The 22,592-nt window shown below is 35.6% G+C and overlaps 1 protein-coding gene across 4 annotated transcripts in view; it reads left to right on the forward strand.

Annotated features, from left to right (window-relative positions):
* Positions 1 to 493: 493 nt before the first annotated feature.
* TFPI (tissue factor pathway inhibitor) overlaps positions 494 to 22,592 on the forward strand; it is a 108,473-nt gene continuing 86,374 nt past the window's right edge. For all 4 annotated transcript variants that reach the window (XM_043998171.1, XM_043998173.1, XM_043998172.1 and 1 more), the window contains exon 1: positions 494 to 799. The gene's annotated coding sequence lies outside the window, so the exon portion shown is untranslated. The remainder of the gene's footprint in view (positions 800 to 22,592) is intronic.

Raw genomic sequence — 22,592 nt, forward strand, 5'->3', positions numbered from 1 at the left:
TATTAGATAGCAATTCAATTACAATGTATGTCTGGCATATATTAAATATGTTACTGTGGTAAGTCACAACTTAATGAGCCTTGGTTTCCTCTGTAAAGTAGGCATAATAAGAAGAGCTTTCTCAAAGGGTTAAAGAAAGAAAAAAATATAACTATGTAACTAAACTGCTTTGCAAATTTCAAAAGGGATCCATAAATGTGAGCTACCATTGTTGTTAAATGAGAGCAAAATGTTATTAGAAGTGTGAAAAAAGTCTTCTTCACTCCCCACCCCAGGTTATTGCATACACACAAAAAAACCCCACTAGAGTGTGAAGAAGCCCCCATTTAAAAATGGTACAGTGTGAAATCTGAATACAAGCTGCTTCCCTGGCCTGTTTCCTCCATACTAGAAAGGAGTCTTTTGAGCGTTTGGCAAAACAAATTAGCCTAAAATGCAGGCTGGGTTAGAATGAGCTAAACAGGAAGCTCTGCTATTCCCCACTGTTGGTGATCACTTTGAAACAAACTGAGCAACCCCACTTTGCTCCAATAGACGGAAACAACCTCTGTCTGTATAATCTTCAAGTTCTTACCTCTCCCTTTCACCCAGCTCACAAGATCAAATTGCATTTCTTTCATGATTTTCTAGTCCTCTAGCTCCTTGATCTGGTGAAAAAGAAAGAAAGAGAAAAGTAGGGGAGAGATCTTCTCTTTTATGCCTGGAGGGTTAAACTAACCTCAACCCCGTTTTGGAAAAAAAAAAAAAAAACAAAAAAACCAAAAAGCCTTTCCAAGAACTTTCTACAGGAACTTTGCTGGTGAGTACTTGGTAATATTATTTCCTTTTTATGAGAAATTCAGTGGTCGTTTTGTTTTGTTTTTCAAGACAGCGGGTGGGTGGGGAGAGAGACTTGAGAGGCAGAGATAGGGAGAGGAAGACAACGTGTATTCCCAGGGATGAAAACTGATCTCTCTTTGCTCAAAATAAGCAGATATTCAAATGTAAAATCTAGCTCTTAGCACCTGAAAATTTGGGCTTCCAGTCTTAAAGAAGTTGAGAATGTTCCTTTACTCTGGGTAGCTTATGTTCATATAATCATGGGGAAATGGTCGCTTGTTAAAATGTTCAAAAATAGCATTTAACAATGAAAAAAAAGTCAAGGAATTGAGATCTATTAATTTTTTCCATACTGAATAATTGTTTTCATGAAGACTAGTATTTTCCTTCATCACAGCCAGTACTTTGGAAGGAAAAATCATATATTTTTTTTTTAGTTTGTGGAGCCTTTTGTGTGGATGAAAGTGTTTTGGGGGATACTTTTCAACTTGTTGAAATGAATTTAGTGCCATTTCAATATCAAGAATGATGTCCAAAATGAAAAGTTTTGTGTAAATATGAACTAAAATTTCTAGGGATACTTGTTAATTTTTTCAGAGACCAAGACATCTTCATTAGGATAATTAAGCAATGACAAGGATTGTCCTTAACTTTATAGTTTTAATGCAGACCAAAAGAGAGCAACGTGGCATAGTTAAAATAGATAATCACAGTTAGGAAGACCTGGGTTCCAGTCCTTCCTTTAACACATACTAGTTGTATAACAATGGACACATCACTTAATCAGTGCCCCAGGCAACTCCCTAAGGCTTTAAATATAGAGGAACTGCAGATGTACCCTGAGAATCTCTCACAATGGCCAAATCACAGATCTGACTTGTTTTTTTAAGAGAACAGATATAATTTACATCAACCCTTTGGTTTGATGTGACACAGAATGAAACCATTCTGCATCTTTTGGGCTAAGCATAGGTCAGCATACATTCATAGAGTATGATATATTATAGTAGGAAAAAAAGAAAGAAAAAAAGCCAAACCTCACAACCACGCTGAACCAATAGTTTTTTGTTTGTTTGTTTGTTTTATTTAGTTTTGTTTTGTTTCTGAGGAGAGCTCATTCTATTTAAACATTTAGGTGGGGGAAGAAAAGCCCAAAGCAAAGGACAGAGATCCAGTACAGAGTGGGAAAAAGAAAAACAGAAATGATAAACAACAAACTCAATATGACTCAGTGCTCTGGAAATCAGTCGCAAAATGACTTTGGATAATAGTGTTTGATAGGAACCTAAGGCCTCCTTCCTGAGAGTCTAAAGGAGGAGCCAAGGAAGGAAGCAGACAAGCCGGATAGTCATACTTCTAGTAGAAGTACACTATGTTTATGTCATAGGAGAATGTAAAGATCAGGACACCTTTGAAAATAATACAAAGGTTTTCAACCTCCAAAGTTCTATTTTTGCAATATTTCAAGGAATCCTCCATATCCAGCAATGGAATGTTTATGTCAGTGTACAGTTATATCTTACAATAAAAATTCAAAATTGTTGAAGAAAATTGGACAAAACAGAATAAAAGATTATCTTTTGAGGTGTATTAGGCAAGACACATTGAATGCTAACAGAGTTCATTTTATGGATGTAAATGGAAACAAGACACATGCCATGTCATGTCTTATAAAGGGTAAGCATTCACTATTATCTTGGTACTACTGCGTTATTAAAACAAATACATTCCTATTGTGTTGTATGTAATAAAGACCAAAAAGTTAAAGCTAAAACAGGAAATCAAATTAACTAGGAGAGAAAGTGGACCTAGTATTTTCTATCTCAAAAACCTGTACTAAGCCTGACTTTGAATATTCAGTACCCAATTAGGTGGGCTATGACATCAATTGTTGATAAAAAATAATAAAATTTTAACTTGCTTTCTCGCTAAGTAATTTAACTGGAAACCTCTTTTTGCTGAAATAAACGTAAGAAAAATCTGTATATAGATCACAAATTACTAGAATGTCAGAGCTTAAAGTTTCAAGTTCTAGGCTTGTAGCCATACAAAATACTTCCCTTCAAACCCTAGTTCCAATGCATCCTAGTCATATGTGTGACATGAGCATATCACTTAGCTTTTGAAAGTATCCATTCCTTCAGCTGAAATAAGTATACAGAAGCTTTCTGTATACTTTAACGTGATTTATCAATCAACCTATCCACACACCATTATTACACACTTATATTACATATGCTGGGATAAGCATTAAGGATACGAATGCTAAAGTGAACCAGTTTCTGAATGCAAGGAGTTTATATTCTAAACAGGCAGATCACATGTAAATATATAAGTATATTAATTATATGTGTAAATATAGATATATGTATGTATATATATATATAGAGAGAGAGACTATACTTATCACAACACACACGTATATAACCTTATATATAACCATATTTGAATATATTTAATTGTTGTATATATGTACATAATGTACATACATGTGAATGTATAAATATATGTGTTACACAGAAGGAGGAAATGAGACAGAGAAAGAGAAAGAGAAACAAAGAGACAAGGAAAGTTATATATGGTGGCACAGTGGATAGAGCACTCTGGCCTCTTGTCAGAAGACGTCAATTAATATCTGGCCTTACACATTCATTAGCTGTGTGACCTTGGGCAAAACACTTAACATCTGTTCTAGTTTCCTCAACTGTAAAATGGGGAAAATAATATCTAGTTCCCAGGGTTGTTTTGAAATCAAAAGAGGTTACTTTTTAAAAAATATGCTTTTTGAAAAATATATTTCTTACATCACCATAGCATCCCACATATCCCTCCCCCCTGCTCCGTCCTGAGAACCATCCTATATAGCAAGTAGCATATTTTTACGGAAGAAAAAAAAGTCAGTAGAACTGATCCATACATCGAAGAAGCCCCCAGACATGTGCAATATGTAATTCTGTCCACAAAGGGGTAGGTTGGGGGTGTTTTCTCATATTGTTTGATTTGTGTTACACATGATCTGTATAATTTTGTTATTTTTTGGTATGTCACTGTTCTTTGCATTACCATTGTTGTTACTCTGTATGTTTCCATGGCTTTACTTATTTCATTCTGCATAAATTCAAGGAGATTTTTTCATGCTGCTATGTATTCATCGCAGATTTTTTTTTACAGAAACATAATATTCCATTACATTCATGGGGCACAATTTATTTAGCTATTCCCGAATCAATGGACATCTACTCTGTTTCTAATTTTAGCTATCACAAAAAGTGCTGCTATAAATATTTTAGAGTGAGAATGTTTTTCTCATCAATGATTTCCTAATGGAGTCTCTAATTCAAAGGGTATGGACATTTTAATTACATTATTTGCATAATTCTAAATTCCTTTTCAAAATGTTTGTACCATTTGACATCTCTAGCAACAATGTGTTAGTGTGTCTATAATTCCAAAATTGCTCCAACATTGATTCTTGGTTGTTTGGGGTTTTTTTTACACTTTTACCAATTTATGAAGTATGAAGTAAAACCTTAGTGTTTGTTTGATTTGCATTTCCCTTATTATTAGTGCTTTTGATCATATTTCCATGTGTTTGTGAACACTTTGCAGTTCTTTTCAGGACTTCATATCTTTTGATCATTTATATATTGGAGAATGGCTATTAGTATACACACACATACATTCTCACTCTCTTCTTTATAAATCTTCTCTTTCTGTCTACTCTAGACCCCATACTCAGATTTGTGATTTCTGTAATAATCTGGTCTCTCTCTTTTCTCTGTATTTTTCTTACAATTAAAGCAATCAAGGTATCCAATTTAGAGTTTCCCCTCTAAGCATTTTCTGTCATTGCTTTTAAGGGCTTACAGGATGGATTCCCCTTTCCCATTGTGCTTCATTTCCAGTACAATGACAATTATTTCAATTATTAAGGACATTGCCCCATGATAAAATGTCCCTTATTAGACATCCAACTAGCCATCTATATACTCTCTTGCTGACTTTTATTGCCTACATTTGGTTGGAAATCTCCACCCTGTATCTATGCTTTCCTACTGCACCAGGTACCAGTTGCCCCCAGGGGTTCCCACTCTCCCACTTCCCAACAGAGGTACACTTTTCAAGCTTCAAATCCCCCAAGGCTGATCCAGTATAAATTTGGAATCTCCTTTCCTGGGTACTTGCAGTTCAGAGCTATAGGCAATTTAGAGCTTTGCATTGTTGGTGTATCCAGGCTTCATTCCCAGCAGCCTTTTTGTCCTAAAGGGCTGGAGCCAAGCTGACTGTTGAGGACTAAGCAAAATTCCACAGTCTGAAGCAAGCATCTCTGTGGCACTGGAAAGAGGGAGGGTAAATGGGACGCAGTGCAAGGGGGGTTCATGTACCTGTGTGTCATATCCTTAGGTCAGCCAGTGCAGACTAGCAACTGGTAGTATGGGAGGTGGCAAAGAGATAGAGAGAATGCTCAGGATCAATGAGTTGGGTTGAATGTATTTTTTAACCTTTATTGGAAATTGAGGTGTCTTGATTGTGGAAATACCTGAAATTGCTTTATCTTTGGTCAATAGTTTCTGTTTTAGGGAGGTTTAAGAAGTCATGTGAATTGAAAAAATTTCTAGTCTGCCATCTTATTACTCACATAACCCTGAGATAATATTTGTAAGGTATATAGCACAGTTCTTAGCATATAGCAGGGACTTTCAAAAAAGCTTGTTTCCTTCATAGTAGTATGGGGAGACAATATACTAACTACTGGGGTGGGGGTGGAGGTAGAGGGATCAAGAAAGTCTTTGTGTAGAAACAGACATGATCTGAGTCTTTCAGAGAACCAGACATTCCAAGAAGCAAAGAATGAAAAAGGAATATTTTCTAGACATACAGAAGAGCAAATGTAAGGGTGCCAACAATAGATCATTATGTGTATAGTGGCATAAAAGACCAGTATGGCTAGATTACAGTGTTTGGAAGACAGTGATATTCAAAAGGACTAAAAAGGTGTAGGGGCCATATCTATTATGGGGAGAGATAATTGGGTGGATTGCCGTAATATTGGGGTTCAGAAAATAATGAGAGACCTCTGGATCCAAAGTTTCCTCACCTCCAAACTGCCTTTTTTAGTTATTTCTCCCAGGCTAATAAGAAAGGAGATTAACAGCCTCTTTTCCACAAACAAACCAGGTTTTATTAATGGGAATAAAATTTACAACAAACGTGAAGTTAATAATGCCAGGGACAAGGAAATAGGGGAAGAGAAAAGCAGATAAGCTCCATGGCTCTAGCAAAGACTGACTCAAAACCCAAACTTGCTTCCAGTTCAGCTAGCTCAAAGAGCTGGCCTTGCTTCTAATAACTCACCACCTGGTGTCCATAATTTCAATGGGAGTCAGCTGTGCAGTCCCTCTCTGGTATGCTCCCTAAGCTCACCACAAGGAAAAAGAGAGCTTCTCAGAGCCAGCATTCTCCTTTCTCCATTCTCTCTCCCTCCCCCAAAGGGGAGATCTTTCAAGCTGGATTGACTGAGAGTGGTACCCTGCTGATGTCAGTAGTACACCAACATATCACTCAGGGCTGGCCAGGTGTGGCTACAATCTAAGTAGGTACTTAGTCAGTTTCTCATTCTCACCCAATTCAACAATACTAAATCAATCAGGTGGGACCCCTGGGCATCTTCCAAATTTGATTATTTTATCACATTCTCCCCTTTGTTTCCTCAAGAAACATGGGGTGTTTCCTTGATGAAGCAAAGGTCATAAAGGGACAGGTTTAGATAGTTGATTCTAGAAGTAATAAAATGTTACTATAGTCTGTAGATCAGACTTGAAGAAAATTACTCTGATGCTTGTGTTGAAGATATATTAGAGTGGATGAGCTTGAGGTAGGGTGACCAAAGAAGAAACTATTACAGTAGTCCAGGAGAAAGAACATGAACTAAGGTGACAAATTTGTGAGTGGAAAGAAGGGGATTATACAAGAGTATTGTGGAGATAGAAATTATGAAATTTGGTAAAGGGCTGTATATTTGGGATAAATTAGTAAGAATCAAGAATGACAAATTTCAAAACTTTAATAACTGGAAAAGTGGAAGTACCCTTGAACCCTTGATTGTAAAAGGCAGGTTTAGAAGAGGGATGGGTTTGAGGACAAATATAATGAGATACATCTGCGTTATTTTATACTCTATAGACAGTTTATTACACAAGACTAGAAAAAATATTGATACTTTAGTATTTTGGATATACTCTTATAGATATTATTTTCACTATTCATTCATAATCTGTTCACGTCATTTTAGGATTCTCTTAATTTTAAGATTTTCATATTTTGTGGTTACTAGTGGTATACTTGGCTGTGCATTTGTTATCTTTCAGTCTTACTACATGACTAATCTATATCCATTTCCAGTCACCAGGTTTATTTATTGTGTAACAGATTAGGAAACTAAGTCCCATAGGGGTTGAATTTTGTGCTAAAAGTCACACAGTCACTGAGTGGCAGAGTTAGAATTAGAACTCAGATCTCCTCATTCAAATTCCTTTGCTCTTTTAACCATAGCACAACATTTTTTTGTTTTTTTGTTTTTTGGCGGGGCAATGGGGGTTAAGTGACTTGCCCAGGGTCACACAGCTAGTAAGTGTCAAGTGTCTGAGGCCGGATTTGAACTCAGGTACTCCTGAATCCAGGGCCGATGCTTTAACCACTGTGCCATCTAGCTGTCCCCCATAGCAAAACTTTTTTTAAAAATATATTTTACTTTATCATTAAAGTAGAACAAAATACAGAAAGGCATCTTAGTATAATAGACAGTGTGCTGGGCTTACAGTAAGAAAGAACAAGGTTCCGTCATGACTTCTGACACAATAGATATATAGATATATTGCTTGGCTACCTGACATAATGAATAAAGCAGTGGAGCTGGAGTCAGGAAAACTGGGTACAAATCCTTTGTTAGATATTTACAAACTATAAGACCACAAAAAAAGTACTTGCTATCTTTAGGCCTTAATGTACTTATCTATAAAATGGGTATAAAAATAGCACTTACCTCACTGAATTGTTATGATGATGTGAGATAATATACATAAAGGATTTTCTAAACTTCTAACTATGCTGCTATTGCTGCTGCTGCTGCTGCTGCTACTACTACTACTATTTTATTATTATTATTATTACAAGTAACTTAAGGTACTCATGTACCCTAAGGAATTCCTTAGGACTTATATATTAAATGATAGGTTGGGATAGACCTGAAAATGTATATTCAAAAACAATTTTCAAGAGAAAATGTCAGGAGCAGCTAGGTGGCACAGTGGATGAAGCACTAGCCCGGGATTCAGAGTAAGTCATTTAACCCTCATTGCCTCACAACAAAACAAAAAAAAGATAAAATTTCTTCACTATAATTGTCAATTTGCATTGGTCAAATTAAATATATGATTGTTAAAGATTATAAACCTTGTGATTATAAAGCTAATGTCTGTAACAACCTTAGTATTATCTATAATAGATGATATTTAAATATAGGTTTAGAAACTTAAGAGAATCACAGGGATTGCCAAGCCCTTACTTGTAATCACATTAAGTTATTTAATTGAATCAAACTAAAAGAGGACAAAGTTGATACACAATAGTGTATATGGTATATGGCTTTGTAGTAAGCAAGAGTTAAATTCAAGTTTTATTACATACATACACATGTATACACACACACATATATGTGTATATATATATATATATATGTATGTATAAATTTATATAAATGCATATATAACTCAAACCCAGGTCTTCCTGAATGTATCTATCCATACTACTATACCACATTTATTCATATGTTTTAGTATACACGTGTTTATATATAATTGAATTTAGATAGATTGATAGATACTTAGATAATTACATACATTATATTCTGAAGCATTCACTTTTATATTGGTGGTAACTAACCTTAAGATTGTTTGTTGACTAGAGTGATGGTATTTCAATCTAGATTCTGCTCTTTTTCCCTTTAAAGACCTTAGTGATTTGGGGAATTTGACTTAGAAGATTGACTTTTCAGGACAAATCATTCAACAGCATCTTCAAAACTGTTTTTTCTCTGAGTCCAGAAAAAGAAATTATAAAATTCCTCTTGAATTCTACTATCTGTAGTTTTCAATCATTTGTATGTAGGAAGTTTGTGATGTCTATCAAAATCATTGTGACTGAACATTAAAGGAACCATTTCTACCTTAGTTTCTACATATCTGATAAAAAAGGAGGGATATTCTTACTGGACAACCCTCCTTACTGCCATTACACACTGCTTCTATTCCAATATCTGCTGCTCTCTTCTGCTGCTGTTCTGAACTCCTGATTGTTTTTCTAGGCCTTAAACTCAGTTCAGTGAAAGATTTAACCTTGAGAACATCCTTAAATAATGTTACCTCTTCTGAAAGACTAGGAAATCCTTAGTTATCTTCCCTTCCCATCTTTCCCTTCAACCAACCAGATTACACTAAAGTGATCACAATGCCTTTCATCTCTTTCACTTTTATTATGCTCCTCCCTTTGACTGTTGCAGCATCTTTCATTGCATGGGCATAGTTTTTACAAAATCTACCGTTTCTGTGTAGGAGTATTCTAAAATGGGTCTTTCTGCACACATCCTCTATACATAAGATATCATCACAGGGCACCCAGAAAAGTACATCAGATTTTTCTGGGATTCTGGAACCCAAATGAGAGGTAAGAGGAGGCTGAAAGAGAAGGGGGGGGAAAGTTGAGTTTAAAGAGAACATGACCAGTGTCCTAACTAGGAGGAGGCAAGTGTGTGTGTGTGTGTGTGTGTGTGTATGTTAAAAGGATACTTCAATGTAATCTGGCCTCCAGAGCTCACTGTGAAACACTTCTACTATTAACATTTATGGTTTTCTTTTCACTAACTTGAAATAGATGCTATAGAAAAGTATAAATTATCAAGAATTACATGGTTAATCACTATTCATTGTAAATTAGCAGAAAGTTAGATTTTAGGGAAGAAGATGTAAGAAAGGCAAATGATTCAAGGAGAAAGATGGGGAAAATATAGAGAGTAGGACAGAAAAGAAACAGGGGAAAAGGTAATACGCCAGTGAACATCTTTTCAGGGACTGGGGAGTGGGACTGGTGAATTTTACTTTAGTGAAATTATAAATATGAGAGATAGAAGCCACAGATCACAAGTTCTGGCTACACTTCTTACTCCTCTTTCTACACCCTAGGGCCTTCTCTGTTTAGGACCATAAAAGCTTATTCAGAAATTATGTGATCAAAACTATTAACACTTGAATCAAATATATCATATCTTTTCAGTGCAAATAACTGCAAAGATAACAGCTTGGATGGTATTATTGTCTGGGAAAACTTATTAGGAAAATGTTTTATACATTGGTAGACATGACAAAATGGTAAGAATGCTATATTTAGAATTAAAATTCCTTATTCTGAATCCCAAGTATGTCTTTTACTTGTTGTGTGCCTTTGAGCAAGTCCATTCATCTTTCCGGGTTTCACTTTTCTCATCTATAAAATGGAGGCTTCAACTAGATAAGTAGATATATTTCACTGAGGCAGTTCTACCTTAAACTGGGTAATGTTTGTGTAGGTGACTCCCAAGTCGATATATCCAGCTGTAGTCTGACACTCAGTATTTTCTTCTTACTTCTAGGATGAAATATAAACTCTTCTGTTTGATGTGAAACTTGTTGCAATCTATCCAACCTACCTTTCTACATTTATTCTTCATTGCTTTCTTTAATATTCTCTACAATCCAACAAAACTGGCCTAATAACTATTCCTTGTATATGACATTTCATTTCATGTGCCATCCAAGGCACATATTAGGTGCTTGTTTAGGGAATGAATGAAAACATATAGAGTTATGTCAAGAAGCTAGCAAACTATATTCACTATCTTCCTCTTTCTTTACTGTACTATTGTACAGTATTGTTCTCAAGGAATCAGCATTCAGCCTGAAACCTAAGAGACAGGAGGGCAATATTAGCAGATACACATACCCTACTAGAACATCTAAGAAGTATATAGTTGCAGTTGAAAAAAATGCCAATGGAATAAAAATTAGAAAACTTAGGTTTCATTTTTTGCTCTACCACTAATTTATTGTATCTCTTTGTACATGTCATTTCATTTCTGGGGACTTTAGTTTCCTTATCTGTAAAATGAGGTTGTTGTACTAGATGATCTCAAAAGGTTTTCAAACTCTAAGTTTCTAGGGACTTGGTTAATTTCAAGAATATTACTATCATGTAGGGGACTCTAAGTTTCAGAACATGGTATGAGCAATCCTAGACTTCTTCATATGGAGTTCATTTCAGTCATCATCAAACAAGTCTTCCTTTTTTCTTTTCCTATTTTCTATTTTGACACATTGCCCAGATTCTACAAGATAATTATAAAATTGTTCCAGGAGAAAAAGTTGTGAGGAAGAGTAATATAGGTACATTCTTAATAAGACTGATCTCAATAAAAGAGATATGAAAGAAACATATTTTACAAAAATAAAAGATAGTCTTTTGGCGGTCTTCAGAAGAAGCTATGCCCATGATATTAATGTTTAATATTAATTAACCAATTAATATTAATTAAAATGCCTTTGAACTAAAGCAGAATCCAGGCCAGAGTCTCCCCAAAAGGAAACCCTGCTTGTTATTGAGCTATCTCTAAGCAGATAACTACCAGGTTTCTATATCCAACCCTCGCTTGGCTTTTTCATTTATTCCTCTAGTGGCTCATTCTTACTTCTAGGGTAAAATGTCCATTCTTTTGTTTCAATTTGAAAGCTTTACAATCTGATTACAACTTATATTTCTATTGATAATGCATATTACTATTATTTCAAATACTCTTTCCTTCAACCAAACCAGCCCACTTGCTGTTCCTTATACATAATATTCTATCCCCCATCTCCAGAAAAAAGGCCAGAGTCATCAATCGACACTACTCCCTCCCCTTGTTTTTTCCACAACTCACCCTTTCAGAGTCCCAGACCTAGGCACCAGTATCCATTTTGTTTCCTGGTTTTTCTTGTTCAGCATGTCTTCTACCTGACATTTTAGAGCTAATGTGGAGTCTAAATTTAATTTGCCATCCTTCCCCAGGGACTTGGGAGTAGTTAGGTGGCACAGTGAATAGAGTACTGGATGTAGAGTCAGGAAAACTAAGACACATAGTAGCTCCATGACCCTGTGCAAGTCACTTAACTCTATTTGCCTCAATTTCCTCATCTGTAAAATGAGCTGGAAAATAAAATGGCAAACAACTCCAGTGACTTTGACAAGAAATCCCCAAATGGGGTCATGAAGAGTCAGAGATGAATAAAAAGATTGTACAACAAAAACTAGGGAATTGATTGTCTGACATTTATTGACCCTGATGCTCATTCATATGTACTTCCTAGTCTTATACGAGAGCCTAGGATGCAGCCTCTGAAACTGATATCAGAATTTTGACTTTACATACTGTAGGAAATATGCATTCCCTCTACTTGTACTCTTAGAAACCTGGTTCTTTCTCCAAGATAGCTTATCCTGGGGGCAGTTAGGTGGCACAGTGGATAAAGCACCAGCCCTGGATTCAGGAAGACCTGAGTTCACATCCGGCCTCAGACACTTCAGACTTACTAGCTGTGTGACCCTAGGCAAGTCACTTAACCCTCATTGTCCAGCAAAAAAAAACACCAACAACAACAAAAACAAAAAACAAAAACCACCCAGAAAGAAAAAACAAACAAAAAGATAGCTTATCCTTGGACACTGTCTCCAGGCCTTGTTGCTCTTCTCATTTCTTCCTCCTTACTTCCTTTCCCTTCCCAAACCTATACTGGACCAGAAGAAGGGTTTGTTATACTCTGTACTCTATATTGCTATGGTTAAACTCATAATTCTACATCTCGAATGTTCACTCCATCCATTGATATTGCTAGGCCCAAGACACTATAGCTAAAATAAACCTATCACCTGGACATACTCTTTCTTTGAGGAACATAGTCACTGACTAATAGTCTTTCTATGCAACCCTGCTCTCAAACTTGTAGACTTGGATCCACAAATCTGCAGTATGCAATAGAATCTTGGATCACCCTATCACCCATAACTAAGGTAACTGTGATCTTTGTTATCATGGACTTACCATAATAGATTATGGATATGAAATATGCATCTCTGTTCTTAATCTCCAGTCTTGCAAGATTTCAACTGGCAGAAAAATAGAAGGTAACATATTCCTTCTATAGGGAATGGTTTCAGATAAAGGGATAGATCGCAAAGGAAGAGTTTATTTGGGTGCTGATTTCATCCTTTTTCTTTTAAACTGTAGTGTAGGGGACATGAAGAATAGCAGTTTGGCAATTCCAATGAAGAAATTTCTTTTGCTTGACACTGAATATTTGTTTTCAGGGTTTATGGTAGTTTTGTTTGTGTTTTAGTGAGAAAGGGAAGTTAGGAAAGAAAATAGATTATTGTTATTTGAAAAAAAAGTTGGGCAGCTAGGTGGTACAGTGGATAAGGCACTGGACCTGGATTCAGGAGGACCTGAGTTCAAATCTGACCTCAGACACTTAACACTTACAAGCTGTGTGACCTTGGGCAAGTCACTTAACTCTTATTGCTCCACCAAAAAAATTAAAAAGAAAGAAAAGTATATAAACAATTTCAAAAACATTAGTATGTAATAAACCAAAAAGAGTATGTTAGAGCCAAATTGAAGAGAAAGTTGATTTCCAAGTCAAAGATTTTGGGTTTTACTTGATTGACAATAGGAAGGCAATGAAAGTTTCTGAGCAGTAACTGAGATAAAGTGATTTTTCTAAACATATAAAGAAGATGTCAGGACAATTGAATGGCTGGACAACCCCAAGGACTTGAGTCACCTGAAGGAAGGAAGAAGTTTGTTAACTAGGTAGAAGGAAATCTAAGGAATGACTGCTGGAATTGAGAACAAATGAATGGAGTGGAAGTAGGGAAGTGCCTTAATCCTGGTTTAGGATCATATAATCATAGATTGGGAATTGAAAGTAGCCATAGAGATAATCTAATTCACCTCACTCCCCTTATTTATACTTATGAAGAAAATGAGGCTTGCAGATGTTCATAGGGTCATAGATTTAGAGTTAGAAGACATTATTAAGATCATGGTAGGGCAGCTAGGTGGCATAGTGGATAGTGGATAAAGCACCAGCCCTGGATTCAGGAGGACCTGAGTTCAAATCCGGTCTCAGACACTGAACATTTACTAGCTGTGTGACCCTGGGCAAGTCACTTAACCCCAATTGCCTCACCAAAAACAAAACAAAACAAAAAACAAGATCATGGAATCCAAACCCCTCATTTTATAAATAAGAAAACTGAGGCTCATAGAAGTTAAGTGACTTCTCTAGAGTCATACACATTCCAGATATCTGAGGTAAGATTTGAACATAGGTCTACCTGACTCCAAAATCTAGGTCCTATCTATCACAGTATGCTGATAATTCATTTGCCCAAGGTAACACAGTAGCCCAGTCAAGGTTCATAGGCAAGTACACTAGAAGAGTTCTGGATTTGGAATCACAGGATTTGGTAGTTGTGTGATATTGGGCAAGTCCCCTCACTTTCTTGTTCTTTTACTTCCTCATCTGCAAAATGATTGACTTTGACTAAATGACTTTTTACATCCTTGGAGGCTCTAAATCTATTATCATCTGAATTTAGGTTGTCTTACTCCTAATCCCAGTATCATTCTACTGTAGCATGTTTCCTTAATCCCAAAGGAATGAGGGACATTTTCTCTTTGCCTTATTACCTTTCTTTCAGTTGCTACTCCTTTATAATTTTACATTTTGACTCCCCATTGCTCAAAATTTCTGACCACATCCCCCATTAATGATTTTTCACACTCTTTTGTCCCTGTCCATTTGTTTTGTCACATATCTCACTCCATGAAATATGTAAACATATTATACAGATGTAGCCCTTAACTTTTAGTAGGTTACAGAACAAAGTAGGCATGACATTGTATAATAAAAAGTGATTCTAAGCATACAGATTTAAAGTGAGATCTTATTAGGAACAAAAATGAATAAACACATATTTAATGTTTTAATACCACTTTTATATTTCTCATTTCTTGGTAATTGATGTGTAAAGAAAGGGTATCAACTCACTTCCATATGTAATCTTGTGTGCTCATCTCCAAGCCACAAGATAAGAGAATGAAGTTTCATTTTTCCTTCTTTATAGGTTACATAATAATGGGGAAATTCTATATTTTACAATAATGCCATACCAAGTTCATTAAATTCTCTGATTTTTGTTGGGGTTTTTTGTTTGTTTGTTTGTTTGTTTGAATGCAATAATAGAAAACCCCATGGCTTTAGCCTGAAAATAGGAGAAACTGCGTCCCTGTTACTGTCTGCCAAAAATTCTACCTTGTGTTTCACTCTGCTGGAGTTGCAATGTGAGAATATAGAGTTTGCAAAATGGGAGGTTTCAGTTTAAAGACAATGGTTGAGTAAAGATCTAATTAATGAATTGTTTAAATTAACAGGCATTTATTAAGTGCCTACGAGGTGTCAGGCACTGTGTTAGAAACTGGAAATACAAAGGTAAAAATAAATTTGTCTCTGCCCTTTAGGGCATCACATTCTTTTGCTTGTAATGGATATGCATAAAATCATGCAAGCCATAAATAGGGTGAACATTTTAATTTCTAGAACTAGGGGATGTTCCTTTCATTTTGAATAGTAAATTTTAAATTAAAAAAGGTCCAACAATTCTTTAGTCCAAATACTTTACTTTGCAGATGTGGAAATTGAGTCTCTTGGAAGGTTTTTTTGAATTTTCAGGGTCCAAACAGGTAGAGAGGAGCAAAGCTAGGTCTTGAACACAGATCCTCTGATTCTCCATAGGCCCTCCTTCCCTTTCCCAAAAGAAAAATTTGAAAGCAAAACTTAAAATTATATGCATAGCAAGTAGTGAGCTTAAACAATATGATATAAACTAAAATGTAAATAATTCCAAGAAGTTTTAAGTCACAATCATGAATGTTCATACATCAAAGGGACTTAAGAGAAAGAGGTATGATGAGAAAGACTTAGATGATGGACATCTAATGGTAATAGCTCATATTCAGATAATTCCCTGAGAATATTCCTCAAAATACACAATATCTGTGGGTTGTTGTGCTTGTTATCATTGTTGTTGTTCGGTCTTCTTAGTCCTGTCTAACTCTTTGTGACTCCATTTGGTCTTTTCTTGGCAGAGATAGTGGAATAGTTTGTCATTCCTTTCTCCAGCTCATTTTACAGATAAAGTAACTGAGGCAAACAGGGTTAAGTGTTTGCCTCAGGATCACACAGCAAGTAAGTTTCTGAGAATAAAGTTGAACTCAAGAAGATGAGTCTTCCTGACCCCAGACCTGGTGCTCTATTTACTATACCACCTAACTGGCAATACCAATGGATAAGGGAGTGCAAATAGTATTATCCCAAATTTATGGATAAAGTAAATTAGGCTCAGAAAATGCAAATAACTGGCCAATGATCACAGAGCTAGAAAGTGCTTATTTTTAACTAATAATATAATAATAAGCTTATGGACTGAGAAGCCATGTTTTCTAACTCTTATATCAATGCTCATTCATTTATACTATGCTATCTTCCTTGAGGAAGAATCCCAAGGAAGAAACTCCACTGTGTGAAGAGCTATTAAAGTAAGTGAGGAAAAATTTGGGGGCACATTTTTTCCTTTGGAAGTACGACAAATTATATAAGATATTTATTTAATATATTATCCCTTGGTGATACAGTCAGAGAGATTTCTGAATTGAATGGAAGACTGTGTTGACCCAGGATTTATGCTATTGTGTGCTATTTCTGTTTTTTCTGCTGCAATGGAGAGAAAAGAAGCAGCAGAGAGGAAAACATTTTATATTCTTTTGTTTCCTGAACAGCAATTCCCAGTATACAAAAGAATAAGGTGATGGGACAGCCAGAGGTCAGTACTCACATGAATCATTGCTGCTTTTCTTGTTTGGCCCAACAGAGCAACACCAGCAGTTCAGAATGTGTCTAGGAGATAACTATAATGATGAGAGAGGAGTTATTCCACTGGAAGAGAAAACCAAGCCTAATCCAATAAGCATTAATGAATGCCTGAATTGTATAAGGTTCTGTGGTGGGTGTTAGGGACATAAAGACAAAACAAAAAACAGATTCTGTCCTCAAGGAATTTACATTCTACCAATGGATTTAATATGTAGATGGAGAAGTGACGAAGAGATCACGAGGATTTTCCTATAGAGGGCACATGATCTAAATATGTAAAAAATATAAGTAACTAATGAATCAGGAAAATTTTCCAATAGTGGGTACATGAGCTGAGTGTTGAAGAAAATTTGGATTTCTTCAACCACATTATATTGGAAATCCTCCACAATTTGGTATGAAGAAGTACCAATTAAAAGAAAATAAAGTGAACAGATCATTGAATAATAATGATAATAATTAGTAACTCACATTTGCATAGGCTTTAAGGCCTCCAGAATGCTTTCTTCACAACTCTGAGTTAAGTAGTTTAAGTATTACTTTATTTCTCTTTCACAAATATGAAAACTGGGCACAGAAAGGTGATGTGTTTTGCCAAAATCACAAAGCCAGTAAGAAACAGAACTAGTATTCATTGCTGAACTCAGTGCTATGTACTGTGATAGGAGTTCAGTGAATAAAAAAAATGAGGCAGGCTGATGGAGGTAGGAGAAGCCTTCTTGGAGGAGACAAGATTTGACCTGAACCTTAAAGACAAGCAACAATTTCTGGGTAAAGGGAGCAATAGTCCCATTGCATTCAGTACTTGTCATTCCAATCTAGAGTAATGTGTTCAGTTCTGGGTACATTATTTTATTTTATTCTTGGGTAATTTATTTTAGAATGCCATTTAGAAACTGAAGTATTCTCAGAGAATAATAACCAGAATGGGGAAGGACATCACATTCAAGCAATGTGAGAATAAGTTGAAGCAACCAATAATATTTAACCTAAAGAAAAGTAGACCTTTGAGTGCTCAGGGCAATGACAGTCATCTTCAAATAAAAGAAGGCCTGTCATGTGGAACAGGATTAGACTTGTCCTCCTTGATCCTGGAAGACAGAACTAAGAGAAATTGGAAGAATTATCAAATAGAAAAATTTAGCCTTGATGTAGGAACATTGTTTAGGGGTGTGTGGGGGGATGGGTCAATGAGGGTTAAGTGACTTGTCCAGGGTCACACAGCTAGTAAGTGTCAAGTTGTCTGAGGCCGGATTTGAACTCAGGTCCTCCTGAATCCAAGGCCAGGGCTTTATTCACTGTGCTACCTAGCTGCACATTGTAGGAACATTTTTTTAAATAACTAGTGCTATTCCAAAGTGGAATGGACTAGCTCAGGAAATAGTATATTTCCCTTATAGTGGACCTTCAAGCAAAATCTAGATGGTCCCTTATCAGGTATATTTTAGAAGGGTTTCTTTAGATGTGGGTGAGAATAATATTTGTCCAATTATTTAAGTCTGATTTTATTTGTAAAACATTTTTACATGATATTCTTCAGATAGTTCCTTCTAAATCTGAATTTCTTTGATTTTTTGAATTCTGTCCTTCTCCTACCCATCCTCCAATTCATTTGTATTTATTTATCAGCATTTATATTTTAACTTCCACTGCCAATAATAGAATGTAAGCATCCAAAGGCAGGAACTATTTCATGTTTGTCTTTATATTTTGAGTGCCCAGCAGAGTGACTTGAACATTTTTTATATTGGACCTCTGAGTTCGGTGATGTAGGAAACTCCTTTGGAAAAAAATTCCTACTGTCAGTATAGATTGCCACTTGCCCCACATCTTCTAGTCTTATAGAATTGCCCAAATAACTGAAAGCCTAAGTGATATATGCAGGTCACCAAACAAATATACATTAGAGACAAGACTGGAAACCAAATCTTGCTGATTCCAAGGTCTGCTGCCTCTATGCATCATACAGTAGATGGATGATTAATCAATCCTGGTCTATCGATAGGGAATTGAATTCCAGGTACAGTTTGTATGCGGGAGGGCAGTCCAGGTTGGGGAGATGGCATTAATAAAGGCATAGATTCAGGAATGGAGATGAACATGAAAGCTCAGTGGTCAGGGAGGTGGATACTAGACCAACCATAGCAGTTTAGAAATCATTCTTGTTACTGCAATTTTGGAGCCTTAACGTGGGAAAAGTACATGATTCCACAGAAATATTGAGCTTCTGTTTAACCCCAGAAAAGTTCAATTTGCCAAATTCTATCTTTGCTGTACTAAATAGACTTAAATACTGAAAGTAGGAACTGAACTTACTATGAATTTGTCATTACCGAGGACTTAACAAAAGAGTATAGAAGGGAAGCATCTCTCAAAAGTAGAAATAGTTTCAGACATTCTCCTTCAGACCAAGCAAGTGAAAGATTGGGAAGATTTGAAATCTCCTGGACACATTGTTCCCTATCAATAGACCCCAAAATTGTTCTCATTATTGGTCTAAGTCTTTCAAAGAATACTCAGGAGAATAAATGATGATAAATAGCCTCCAGCACAACCTAGGCCTTTTAGCAATGATTCCAGTGTTTCCTGCTTCCACATTCAGCATTTCCTTTTGCAATAGGTTTTGATCCATTTTCCTTGTTGTCACTCTGAGCTATTGTTCTTTTAACTCTGGAAGAATGTCATTCTCTAAAACTGTCAGTTGTCAGAGGAAACATATGCAACCAATTTTTATTGTTTTTTCCACTTAGAGAACAAGAAAACAGTAAAATATGATGAGCTTTGTAATTAGACAACTTTAATTATTATGGAAATCAGTCAAGCTGACTAAAAATAGTGAATGCATTCAAAAGAATAGATGTTATCTTCTTTTGAAAAGAGATTTCTTAAGAATATATTATAAAATCAGAAAAAAGTTTTGAATACTTTTCTCTTATAAAATATCAATTATGGACCAAATTGTTAGATATTTACTACTTATAAAAATGATATAAAAGAGTTTTCACAAATGTGGTAGGTGTGATCTTTTACTATTTCCCATTGTTTTATTGGCATATGTTATACTCTCCCTGTCATTTATGATACTTTCAATGTCCTAAAGATATTTTTGTAAACTCTTAAGTGCTAAACTTTTCCTAAAAAATATTTTTCTTTAGTGCCTAGAAAAGAATATAGAGTATCCAGGCAGCAGAGTAGAACCATAATTCAATTAGGTTTATAGGATTTAGAACTGGAAGTCTTTTTTTCTGGATCATTCATTTTACAGATAAGGAAACTTAAATCTGCTCAAGATCACATAACAGGTAAATATTGAAACCAGAATTTGAACACAGCTGATCTATATCTAAATTTAGTTTTCTTTAAATTATGCCTGACTTCATCACAGCCCACTGGACAAGTTTCAAGGAATAATTTTATTCATTGTTATAATTGACAGTGAAGGTCACCTAGCTTTAAAATGTCTTCAATTGAAATATTCCCAAAGTTCATACAATTTAAGTGAACAAGTATTTATTTAGTAGCAGTAAAGGAGTTACAAAAGAAGTGAAGAAATGAAAGAAATGTAGTCATAGAGTTAAAATAATCAAATTATTGGTGACTTCATTGACATAGCATACATATTTCATCTAATGATGAAAACAATGCATTCATGCCTGCTCACCCATTGTGAGTTTTTATACATCTACTGAGAAGTGTGTTACTTGGAGATCTACCCAATGTGTTTAGGGCCTTGCTTTCAAATTACAAGTTTACCAAAAGAACAAATGAGTTGTGCATTGTATGTCCTTCACTCTAGCAACCTAACAGCATTTTAAGGGCCTAAAACAAACACAAGAAGAATGCTATGAGAGGTCAGGGGATGAAGAAATAATTCTGGATGGGAAAATCAGGGAAAGTCTCTTGGAAAAGACGATATTTTAGCTCCAACTGGAAGGATCAGTAGAATTTCAATGAGCTGAGACAGCTAGGTGGCACAGTAGATAGAACACCAGTTCTGGATTCAGGAGGACCTGAGTTCTCATCCAGCCTCAGACCCTTGACACGTACTAGCTGTGTGATCCTGGGCAAGTCACTTAACACCAATTGCCTCACCAAAAAAAAAAAGAAGAAGAATTTCAATGAGCAAAGATGAGGGAAATTGTTCAGTCAATCAATCAATACAGAAATCATTATTATGTATTTCTTATGTACCAAGAACTACAATAGATACTTGGGACACAAAGATAAATTAAATTAGCTCTTGCATTACTAGAGTTTATATTCCACAAGCGGTGTAAACCATACATCTATAAATTTAGGAACTAGACCTAAGACTTCATTAGTATAGGAAGCTTCCAGATGAATATAAGTATGTACACAATTTGTTGTTGTTATTGTTGTTGAATAATTCACTGTGTCTGACTCTTCATGACCCAGTATGGGGTTTTCTTGGCAAAGATAAGGCAGTGATTTCCAATTTCCTTCTCCAGCAGAGAAGGCAAAGTGAGATTAAATAACTTGTCCAAGATTATGCAGTTAGTGAGTGTCTGAGACCAAATTTGAACTCGGGTCTTCCTGATTCCAAGCCCAGCACTCTCTCCACTGAGCCTTCTAGCTACCTATTTCCATGTACACAATACATAAAAAATTAATACAATGGAAATTTTTGAAAAATGGGCCACTGGCAAATGAGGGGTTCAGGGAAAGGCTAAGCCAAAATGTGTCCTTGGAGCTGATTCCTGAATAAAGTTGATGATTCTAAGAGATAGAATTAAGGAGAGAGTCTGTGCCAAAGCATAGAGGTGGGAGATGGAGTATCTATGAGGACAAAAAGGAAGTTAAGTTTGACTAGATTGTAGGGAAGTAATATATATGTGTATATATATATATATATATATATATATATATATATATACACATAAAGACTGGAAAGCAGAAATGGAGTCAGATTGCGAAAGTCTTTATAAGCCAAAGAGAAGGTGGTACTTGATCCTAGATAAAATAGGGAGCTACTACAGAATATTAAGCAAGGAACAGACATAGTCAGATATGTGATTTAGGAATATTACTTTAAAAATTGGCCAAGGATAATTCAGAGGGAGGGAGGAGATTATTGAGTCAATCAGGAGGCTATTGCAGTGCTGTAGGTGAGAGGTAGTGAGGGCATACCCTAACGAGCTGGTTGTTTGAGTAGAATAAAGGGGATATGTATGAGACATATAACATAATTGAGGAGATGTGGTAATTTATTGGATATGTCAGTACATGCTAGGATATGCCACACACAAACACACATACTTCTTTCTATCATTATTTATCTTATATTATTTTTCTTTCTCTGTTTGTTCCTCTTTCTGCCTCTTTCCATCATTTAGCCTGATTTAGGTTTTTCACTATTTCTTTGTCCATTCTGCTTCTCTTTTTAAAGTAATCATAATATATGAACATGTTATCATTTTTATTATATCTTTGACTATTGTTGATTAGAATTAATGCATTTGATATCTTTTTTTTTTTTTTAGTGAGGCAATTGGGGTTAAGTGACTTGCCCAGGGTCACACAGCTAGTAAGTGTTAAGTGTCTGAGGCTGGATTTGAACTCAGGTACTCCTGAATCCAGGGTCGGTGCTCTATCCTCTGCGCCACCTAGCTGCCCCTTTGATATCTTTTAAAGAATGTATTTTTAAGTATTTTTTGCTCCTTGTTTTTTGTATAGTTCTCTGTTTGGCTACCCTCTCCC

The sequence above is a fragment of the Dromiciops gliroides genome, chromosome 3 (assembly GCF_019393635.1).
Source record: "Dromiciops gliroides isolate mDroGli1 chromosome 3, mDroGli1.pri, whole genome shotgun sequence".
In the NCBI taxonomy this organism is placed as follows: Eukaryota; Metazoa; Chordata; class Mammalia; order Microbiotheria; family Microbiotheriidae; genus Dromiciops; species Dromiciops gliroides.